Source organism: Pristiophorus japonicus, chromosome 7, assembly GCF_044704955.1.
Source record: "Pristiophorus japonicus isolate sPriJap1 chromosome 7, sPriJap1.hap1, whole genome shotgun sequence".
Taxonomy (NCBI): domain Eukaryota; kingdom Metazoa; phylum Chordata; class Chondrichthyes; family Pristiophoridae; genus Pristiophorus; species Pristiophorus japonicus.
The window spans coordinates 34,818,256-34,829,523 of record NC_091983.1 but is presented as its reverse complement, the minus strand read 5'-3'; the positions used below and the strand labels follow the sequence as shown (position 1 = coordinate 34,829,523).

General features: G+C 46.7%; 2 pseudogenes; both read left to right on the top strand.

Moving 5' to 3' along the window:
- Positions 1 to 1,560: 1,560 nt before the first annotated feature.
- LOC139267561 (U2 spliceosomal RNA) lies at positions 1,561 to 1,799 on the top strand (annotated as a pseudogene).
- Positions 1,800 to 1,931: 132 nt separating this feature from the next.
- LOC139267525 (U2 spliceosomal RNA) lies at positions 1,932 to 2,133 on the top strand (annotated as a pseudogene).
- Positions 2,134 to 11,268: the final 9,135 nt, after the last annotated feature.

Below are 11,268 nucleotides of genomic sequence, written 5' to 3'. Positions count from 1 at the left end.
AGAACAACACTCCACCTCCAAAGTCAATAGTGTAACTATTTACATTGTGAGTCGATCTGGGGCTTTCCTTTCCCTGGTTGAATGTTTTGGTGCAAATGCTGGTGTTGGTGAGTCGTTTGTTGGGCCTTCGCTGGGCTGCTGCACAGCTGGCCCTGTTGGACTGCTGGGGGTGGTGAGCCTTGCTGGGCTGCTGCGGGTGATGGGTTCTGCTTCGTGGTCAACCGCTGGGTCGGTTGCCACTTGTGTGTGTGTTGGATAGTCGAGAAAGGTAGAGTCGATTGTGGTTTGTTCTGGATAGTCCATAAATCTGAGTTTGGTTTAGTCCAAGTGTGTTCTGCAGATGAGTCCATTTGCAAGTTTGACCACAAACACCATACTCCCTTCTTTGGCCAAAACAGTGCCAGAAATCCACTTGGGATCTTGTCCATAGTTCAACACAAATACAGGATCATTTACTTCAATTTCGCGTGACACATTTGCGCGATCATGATATGTATTCTGTTGAAGCCGCCTGCTCTCTACCTGTTCATGTAGATCAGGGTGGACTAATGAGAGCCTTGTCTTAAGTGCCCTTTTCATGAGCAGTTCAGCAGGTGGAACCCCAGTGAGCAAGTGGGAGCAGGGCTTGGGATAAGTGAGTCTGCAGTGAGCCTTCAATTACCCTTTTTAAGCTCTGCTTGATTGTTTGAACTGCTCGTTCTGCATGACCGTTGGATGCTGGCTTAAACGGGGCAGACGTGACATGTTTGACCCCATTGCGGGTCATGAATTCCTTGAATTCGGCACTAGTAAAGTACGGCCATTGTCACTTACAAGGACATCATGCAAGCCGTGCATGGCAAACATAGCCCGTAGGCTTTCAATGGCGGTAGCGGATGTGCTTGCCGATATTATCACACATTCAATCTATTTGGAGTACGCATCTACAACCACTAAAAACATTTTTCACAAGAATAGGCCTGCATAGTCGACATGAACTCTAGACCACGGTTTGGAGGCCCAAGATCATAAACTTAGTGGCGCCTCCCTGGGTGAATTGCTTAACTGGGAACATGTATTCCATTTGTGCACACGGGACTCATTAAAGTCTGCATCGATACCGGGCCACCACACGTGGGATCTGGCTATTGCTTTCATCATTACAATGCCTGGGTGGGTACTGTGGAGATCACTAATGAAAGTGTCCCTGCCTTTTTTTCGCACAACTACCCGATTGCCCAATAGGAGGCAGTCTGCCTGTATAGACATTTCATCTTTGCGCCGCTGGTACAACTTTATTTCTTCCTGCATCTCTAACGGGACACTCGACCAATTCCCGTGGAGCACACAGTTTTTTTTACTAAGGACAGTAAGGGGTCTTGGCTCATCCAGGTTCTAATCTATCAGGTGGTAACAGGTGATTGCTCACTCGAGAATGCTTCCATTACCATGACTAAATCTGCAGGCTGTGCCATCTCCACCCTGGCGGTGGGCAATGGTAGCCTACTGAGAGCATCGGCAGTTTTCTGTGCCTGGCCTGTGGCAGATGGTGTAGTTGTACGCGGACAACCATGATCAAGAATCGCTTCTCGGCCTTTTGGCTAAGATCATGCGTAACTGACCTGACAGGGGAGTAACCACCATAACCCCAAGGTGGTTCTCCCTGGATCAGGAAGGTATATGCTTGCTTTTTTGGAAATAGGAGGTGGGTGGGGTGGCTTGACCCATCCACCTCCACGGAGGTGTGTGGGGGACCTGACCCATCCACCTCCATGGCACGAACCTGGTATTGCAGTACTTCCAGGAACGGTGCAGTGGCTCTAGGCCTTTTGGCTAAGAGCATTGGCGCAGAGTGATCCTTGAATGGGCCCAAGGTGACCTCTGGCGTTTGTGATTTGACAAAGAATTGGAACGATTGGCTACGAATTTCAAAAAAAAAAACATGAGCATGCCCCGCTTCTCGGCCTTTTGGCTAAGATCATGCGTAACTGACCTGACAGGGGAGTAACCATGACCCCAACGTGGTTCTCCCTGGATCAGGAAGGTGATTCTCCTATGTTTTTTGGAAATAGGAGGTGGGTGGGGTGGCTTGACCCATCCACCTCCATGGCATGAACCTGGTATTGCAGTACTTCCAGGAACGGTGCAGTGGCTCTAGGCCTTTTGGCTAAGAGCATTGGCGCAGAGTGATCCTTGATGTGTGCGAGGTGACCTCTGGCGTTTGTGATTTGACAAAGAATTGGAAAGATTGGCAACGAATAAAAAAAATTAAAAAAAAATATTAAAAAAAACACGAGCATGCCCCGTCCACTCCATGCACCGACCTGGTATTGCAATATTTCCAGGAACAGTGAAACTTTGCCTCTCGGCCTTTTGGCCTAAGATCAAACACATTGGCGCAAAGTGATCTTTGGCGTTAGAGTTGATCTGGAACGAAATTGGATTAAAAAAAAACATGAGCACCCATCTCTAGATGCGGGCCAATGCATTCATATTTATCCCCTTATTTTCAGAAAAGGGGGATATAAGCGGCTTATGGTCGCTTTCCAATTCAATTTTGAGCCCGAACAGATATTGATGCATTTTCTTTACCCTGTAAATACACGCTAATGCTTCTTTTTCGATCATACTGTAGGCTCTCTCGGCCTTAGACAGACTTCTCAATGCATAAGCAACCGGTTGCAATTTCCCAAATTCATCAGCTTGTTGCAATACACACCCGACCCCGTATGACGATGCATCACATGCTAGTACCAAACGTTTACATGGATCAAACAACACAAGCAATTTGTTTGAACATAACAGCTTCCTAGCTTTCTCAAATTCATTTTCTTGGCTTTTACCCCATACCCATTCATCTCCCTTGTGCAGTAAAGATTGCAGGGGTTCTAACAATGTGCTAAGACCCAGTAAGAAGTTACCAAAATAGTTCAGGAGTCCTAGAAACGACCGCAGTTCCGTCACGTTCTGTGGTCTCAGTGCGTACTTGATTGCCTCCGTCTTTGAATCGGTGGGCCTGATGCTGTCCGTCGCGATTCTTCTCCCCAGGAACTCCACTTCAGGCACCAGGAAAATGCACTTCGAGCATTGTAGCTTGAGCCCCACATGATTAAGCGGACTAAGAACCTCCTCCAGGTTCTGCAGGTGCTCGACGATGTCCCGACCTGTAACCAAGATGTCGTCCTGGAAGACCACGGTGCGGGGACTTTAGCAAGCTTTCCATGTTCCTCTGGAATATCGCCACGGCCAATCAAATCCCAAACGGGCATCTGTTATAAATGAAGAGACCTTTGTGCGTGTTGATGCAGGTGAGGCCTTTCGAAGATTCCTCCAGCTCCTGCGTCAATTAGGCCGCGGTCAAGTCCAGCTTCGTGAACATTTTTCGTCCCGCCAGCGTCGCAAATAGGTCATCTTACTTTGGTAGCGGGTATTGATCCTGCAGCGAGAAACGATTGGTAGTTACTTTGTAATCACCACAAATACTGACGGTGCCGTCTCCCTTGAGGACTGGAACAATCGGACTGGCCCACTCATTGAATTCGATCGGCGAAATTATGCCCTCTCGTTGCAGCCTGTCCAGCTCGATCTCCACCCTCTCTCTCATCATGTAAGTTACCGCTCTCACCTTGTGATGGATGGGTCGCACCCCCGGAATCAAATGGATCTGTACTTTTTTCCTTGGAACTTCCCGATGCCTGGTTCGAACAGTGAGGGGAACTTGTTTAGGACCTTGGCACATGAGGTGTCGTCGACGGACGAAAGTGCTTGGACGTCCTCCCAGTTCCAGCATATCTTTCCCAGTCAGCTCCTGCCGAATAACATGGGACCATCGCCTGGTACCACCTGAGTGGTAAATCGTGCACCGCTCCATCGTAGGAGACCTTTACAGTAGCTCTGCCAATTACGGGAATCAGTTCTTTTGTGTACGTTTTAAGTTTAGTACAAATGGGAGTCAGGACTGGCCTTGAAGCCTTGTTGCACCACAACTTATCGAAAGTCTTTTTACTCATTATGGACTGGCTTGCGCCTATGTCCTGCTCCATGGACACCAGGAGTTCCTTTAATTCAACCTTCAGTAGTTCTTTATTGCAGATCTCAGAGTGCCTCTCCAGCCTGTGAGGCCTCCTTATATTCAGGTGCTTCCAAGGGATTGTGGGATCCCTTGGGACTCCAGGGGATAAGCTCTCTGGTGGTTAGACATGGTAATTATAGGTTTACATACATAACAGAGAGGATATAGGTTCAGAAGCTCAGCTTAGGGTCAAATAGGACAGCAAGTTTTGGAACAGTCTCGTTCAGCCTCATACAGTGCGCAGGGGGAGGGATGAGTCATTGGCTAGGGAACGGAGTTTGTGGTGGGACCGAAGACAATGGCTTTGGTCTTTACAATATTTATTTGGAGCAAATTTCTACTCATCCAGACAAGTAGCATGACAAATCCAAGGCAGTAGAGGATTTGAGAGAGGTGGTGGTGTGGTAGAACTGGGTGTCATCAGCGTACATCTGGAAGCTAACGTTGTGTTTTCAAATGATGTCACCGAGGGGCAGCATGTAGATATGACACAAGAGGGTCAAGGGCAGATCCTTGGGAGAAACAAGACGTAATGGTGTGGGAGCGGGAAGAGCAGCCATTGCTGGTGATTCTCTGCCTATGATTGGATAGATAAGAATGGAACCAGGAAATGACAGTCTCACCAGCTTGACAACAGAGGAGAGACGTTGGAGGAGGATGGTGTGGTCAACTGATTCAAAGGCTGCAGACACATTGAGAAGAATGAGGAGGAATAGTTTACCAGGATCACAGTCACAATTTCTTTCAGTATTATATGCAACAAAATGGTATAGTCATTTATTAAGAACAGTTAACAATTTTGTAACACATATGGACATAGAGCCTTGCTAGAAGAAGGTCACAGATTGGGCTTTAACACTACAGCTCCAATTCTCCAACTCATACTTGTCTCTAGCAAGGTTCCATGCTGGCAGTTGAGCCTTGTAATATTTGCCCCATAGAATACAGAAGATAGCCATATACTATACATTGGGCATTGGGCATTGTTTTACGTTAACCTTCGCTAAATTATATTACCCATATTCTTGTTCAGTATGTGCATCCGTATGAGTATGATACACTGTCATCATTATAGGCAGTCCCTCGAAATCGAGGAAGACTTTCTTTCACTCTAAAAGTGAGTTCTCAGGTGACTGTACAGTCCAATATGGGAATTACAGTCTCTATCACAGGTGACAATGGTTGAAGGAAAGGGTGGGTGTGGAGTCTGGTTTGCCGCATGCTCCTTCCGCTGCCTGCGCTTGTTTTCTGCATGCTCTCGGCGATGAAACTCGAGGTGCTCAGCGTCCTCACGAATGCTCTTCCTTCACTTAGGGTGGTCTTGTGCCAAGGTTTCCCAGGTGTCGGTGAGGATGTTGCACTTTATCAAGGAGGCTTTGAGGGTGTCCTTGAAATGTTTCGTCTGCCCACCAGGCTAGCTTGCAGTGTCGGAGTTCTGAATAGAACGCTTGCTTTGGGAATCTCGTGTTGAGCATGCAGTCAGAATCAGGGGAAGTCATAACGGGGAACAAAGAAATGGCGGACCAATTGAACAAGTACTTTGGTTCGGTATTCACTGAGGAGGACACAAACAACCTTCCGGATATAAAAGGGGTCGGAGGGTCTAGTAAGGAGGAGGAACTGAGGGAAATCCTTATTAGTCGGGAAATTGTGTTGGGGAAATTGATGGGATTGAAGGCCGATAAATCCTCAGGGCCTGATGGACTGCATCCCAGAGTACTTAAGGAGGTGGCCTTGGAAATAGTGGATGCATTGACAGTCATTTTCCAACATTCCATTGACTCTGGATCAGTTCCTATGGAGTGGAGGGTAGCCAATGTAACCCCACTTTTTAAAAAAGGAGGGAGAGAGAAAACAGGGAATTACAGACCGGTCAGCCTGACATCGGTAGTGGGTAAAATGATGGAATCAATTATTAAGGATGTCATAGCAGTGCATTTGGAAAGAGGTAATATGATAGGTCCAAGTCAGCATGGATTTGTGAAAGGGAAATCATGCTTGACAAATCTTCTGGAATTTTTTGAGGATGTTTCCAGTAGAGTGGACAAGGGAGAACCAGTTGATGTGGTATATTTGGACTTTCAGAAGGCTTTCGACAAGGTCCCACACAAGAGATTAATGTGCAAAGTTAAAGCACATGGGATTGGGGGTAGTGTGCTGACATGGATTGAGAACTGGTTGTCAGACAGGAAGCAAAGAGTAGGAGTAAATGGGGACTTTTCAGAATGGCAGGCAGTGACTAGTGGGGTACCGCAAGGTTCTGTGCTGGGGCCCCAGCTGTTTACACTGTACATTAATGATTTAGACGAGGGGATTAAATGTAGTATCTCCAAATTTGCGGATGACACTAAGTTGGGTGGCAGTGTGAGCTGCAAGGAGGATGCTGTGAGGCTGCAGAGCGACTTGGATAGGTTAGGTGAGTGGGCAAATGCATGGCAGATGAAGTATAATGTGGATAAATGTGAGGTTATCCACTTTGGTGGTAAAAACAGAGACAGACTATTATCTGAATGGTGACAGATTAGGAAAAGGGCAGGTGCAAAGAGACCTGGGTGTCATGGTACATCAGTCATTGAAGGTTGGCATGCAGGTCCAGCAGGCGGTTAAGAAAGCAAATGGCATGTTGGCCTTCATAGCGAGGGGATTTGAGTACAAGGGCAGGGAGGTGTTGCTACAATTGTACAGGGCCTTGGTGAGGCCACACCTGGAGTATTGTGTACAGTTTTGGTCTCCTAACCTGAGGAAGGACATTCTTGCTATTGAGGGAGTGCAGCGAAGGTTCACCAGACTGATTCCCGGGATGGCGGGACTGACCTATCAAGAAAGACTGGATCAACTGGGCTTGTATTCACTGGAGTTCAGAAGAATGAGAGGGGACCTCATAGAAACGTTTAAAATTCTGACGGGGTTAGACAGGTTAGATGCAGGAAGAATGTTCCCAATGTTGGGGAAGTCCAGAACCAGGGGACACAGTCTAAGGATAAGGGGGAAGCCATTTAGGACCGAGATGAGGAGGAATTTCTTCACCCAGAGAGTGGTGAACCTGTGGAATTCTCTACCACAGAAAGTTGTTGAGGCCAATTCACTAAATATATTCAAAAAGGAGTTAGATGAATTCCTTACTACTAGGGGAATCAAGGGTATGGTGAGAAAGCAGGAATGGGGTACTGAAGTTGCATGTTCAGCCATGAACTCATTGAATGGCGGTGCAGGCTAGAAGGGCCGAATGGCCTACTCCTGCACCTATTTTCTATGTTTCTATGTTTCTACGATGTGGCCCGCCCAACGGAGCTGGACAGGTAAGATTTATTATTTTTTCTCTAAATGTCAGAGGTACTCAATTTTACATTTGTGTAAGTTTCCATGAATTATTGTTTTCAATTCTTATATTTTGGGATTCTGACATTCTCTAAGTAAATGAATTATATTTAACCAACTCCTTTTTAAAAAAGTTTTCAATTAGGTTTGGTACAATCAACAAACATCTTTGTACTATTGATTGTGCGTGATAAAACAGAGATTTGAAGATGTATACATTTCTGAATATATTTAACATAGAGAGAGAAAGAGGAAAAGAATAAGAAATTAAATCTGTTGCTTGCATTGTACATCAAATGGATGCTCATTCTGAATGACGGCTTGGTAATTCAGAAGATTAAAGAATAGCTCAACAGTCAAAATGTATTGTTGAAAAAATAGATGAATAAATATATCAAAGGGTTTTCTAGTACACAGATTTAAAATGTGGGAGTTTTTCATACCAGAATGTTCTTTTTCAAGGAATAAAACACAAACCTTAACTCTCATTCATAAAGATGAGTACAATTTTTTTTTAAATTATAATATTTCATAATTTATCACTCCCCCACGAGTAACTTTGAGCTCTTTTCAGAATAAAAAGAGAATAAGTGTATAAGTCACAGACGTGTTTCCAAATATAGCTTTAATACACTTTTTTCCATTTTTTTCCATTCAGTTAGTCAAATTATATACTGAATGGCTCCGCAGTCAGGAAAATAAATTGAAAACATCAACAGAAACAGCAATACATTAAAATAATGTTGCCACAATAATTATAATTAAAATTCAATTAGATTACTTAAATGAATATATTTATACGCCTTCTGAATAACAGAATGGCAGTAGGGTTTCACCAAAACACAAAGCATGTGAGATTTAAATTTTACAAGTTATGTGCTGTTAGCATTAAATATCTGGGGGGGGAAATTCGGTAGCTTAGTGCCTCCCATTAGTGCCTGGAGAGACACTGACAGGGCACAAAGGGGTAAGTGACTGGGCTCGGTGAATGCATCGGTGCCCGCGAACTTCAGTGCCGGTTTAGCGCTGGTGCTAACTTGTAGCGCCAGGGCCTCTAACACCCCGCAGATCATGACATCATAAAGTGCGCAGCGCACCGTTAACGCCCCCGATGACTCTCGCCCCCTGCCTTAGCGCCGGGCGTGAACAACGGCAGGAAGAGACGGTGGTATGCATTCGTTTGGCCACTGTAGGAGTGGTGTTTAAAGGGATCAAAAAATGGTTCATTGTTAGTCGCCAATCAATGCGGGTTCACTTAGCGAAACAGCCGTTTGCAATGACTTAAGCGTTTCTTACTTTCAGAAATGTTCTGCCGGCTCAAAATGTGTCACTTTCATTCTGCTGAGATTTCAAAGTTCTACACTTGCATACTGTAAAATCCTGTCCCCTCAGTACAGATTCACACGAGGCATGAAGTGAAATCAAGGTCTCTCTGGACCTGCACCTTTATTTCACAGCTTTGGAATGCTGCACTTGCCTGAGACCTGTCCTTATATACCTGTCTCTTGCAAGTGCACCCCTGGTGGTAAGGTATGCTGGTGGTTACAGGTCATATCTTATTACAGTCATGAAAGCATGTTAGGATACAGTTATATATACTAATGTAAGACACATGACATCACCCTCCCCCAAGGTCTTATTCTCTTTATAGGTTCAGTCTCTTAGGTGGTCTACGCTCTCGTGTGGAGCGTCTGAGTTGTGGCTCAGTTGTTTGCCTTGGTGTCTGTTTTTCTTTGGTGTGTTTGCTGGTATCTCACCTGGGCTGTCTGTTTCGATTGGTGTGATTGTTGTTGACTCGCCTGGGCTGTCTGTTGGGATTGCCCTTTCCTCAGGTTGTTCCCTCTGTCTGTCCACCAGGTGTGGTGCGAGTTCCACATTGTAGTCTGTCTCTGGTTCTGCAGTGTTGTTGGTAAATCTGCTTTTGACTTGGTCGACATGCCTCCGGCAGGTTTTGCCATTGTCCATTTGGACTACCAGTAGCCTGTTTCCTTCCTTGCCTGTTACTTTCCCTGCAAGCCATTTGGGACCCCTGCCATAGTTTAGTACAAACACTTTGTCCCCTATCTCATTCCATCTCCCCCTCGAATTTCTGTCATGGTACTCAGTCAGCTTATGGCGCTTTGCCTCAACGATTTCGTGCATGTCTGGGAGGATTAATGAGAGCCTTGTTTTTAAAGTCCTTTTCATCAACAGTTGCGCGGGGGGGATCCCAATCAACGAGTACGGACGAGATCTGTATGCCTGCAGCAGTCGCGACAGGCGACCCTGCAGTGTGGGACTTTGGATTTTAAGCATACCTTGTTTAATGATTTGCACTGCTCTCTCCGCCTGGCCGTTGGAAGCCGGCTTGAATGGTGCCGTCTTGACGTGATTTATGCCATGGTCAATTATAAAATCTTGGAATTCTGCGCTGGAGAAGCATGGACCATTGTCACTGACCAATATGTCAGGGATTCCGTGCATTGCAAACATGGTTGCGAGGCTCTCCACAGTGGTGGAGGTTTGCTCGAGTTTAAAATGGTGCATTCGATCCACTTTGAAAATGCATCTACAACTACGAGGAACATTTTGTCCATGAATGGACCCGCATAGTCTACGTGCACCCGTGACCACGGTTTAGTAGGCCAGGGCCAGGGGCTCAGGGGAGCCTCCCTGGGGGCATTGCTGAGTTGGGCACAAATGTTGCACCTTTGGACGCAGAGCTCTAAGTCCGCGTTAATACCAGGCCACCAGACGTGGGATCTGGCTATGGCCTCATGAGAATGATCCCTGGGTGCTCGCGGTGGAGCTCCCGGACAAATGCCTCTCTGCCTTGCAGAGGCATGACTACTCGGCTACCCCACATCAGGCAGTCTGCTTGTAGTGATAGCTCATGCATGCGCCTGTGAAAGGGTTTTAATTCCTCGGGGCAGGCATCGCGAGCCTCTGCCCAGTCACAGATTAGGACACATCTTTTTACTAAGGATAACGTGGGGTCGCTGGCCATCCAGGCTCTGATTTGGCGAGCCGTCATGGGCGAACCTGTGGACTCAAAGGCATTGATTGCCATGACTATCTCACAGTCCTGTTCGTCAGACCCTTCCGTGGTCGCCGGGGTAGCCTGCTGAGCGCGTCGGCACAGTTGTCTGTGCCTTATGGTATAGTCGTAGGACGCCAGCATGAGTGCCCACCGTTGAATTTGCGCCAAGGCGTTGGCGTTTATTGCCTTGCTCTCGGATAGGAGGGACGTGAGGGTCTTGTGGTCGGTTTCTAACTCGAACTTGGCCCTGAAAAGGTATTGGTGCATCTTTTTGACACCATACACGCACACGAGCGCCTCCTTCTCGACCATTCCGTACCCGTGCTCTGCCCGCGAAAGTGACCTGGAGGCGTAAGCTATGGGTTGTAATTTGACCGCACTGTTGACATGTTGCAAATCGCACCCGACCCCATACGGTAATGCATCGCATGTGAGAACTAGCTTTTTACCTGGATCAAAGAAAGTCAAAACACTGTTGGAACACAGAAGATTGCATGCCTTATTGAAGGCGCGTTCCTGGGCGTCCCCCCAAAACCAATCGCGCCCCTTCCTGAGTAGCACGTGGAGAGGCTACAGCATCGTGCTTAAGTTCTGCATAAAGTTCCCAAAGTAATTGAGTAGCCCGAGAAAGGCGCGCGGTTCTGAGACATTCCGGGGCCTGGGTGCCAGGCGAATTGCTTCTGTTTTGGACACTGTTGGGCAGATTCCATCAGCGGCAATCCTTCTGCCCAAAAATCCAACCTCGGGTGCGAGAAACAGGCACTTGGAATTCTTGACTCGTAGGCCTATCCGATCCAACCGCTTTAGTACTTCCTCCAAATTACGGAGATGGGAGTCGGTGTCCTTGCCCGTGATAAGTATGTCATCTTGAAATACAACC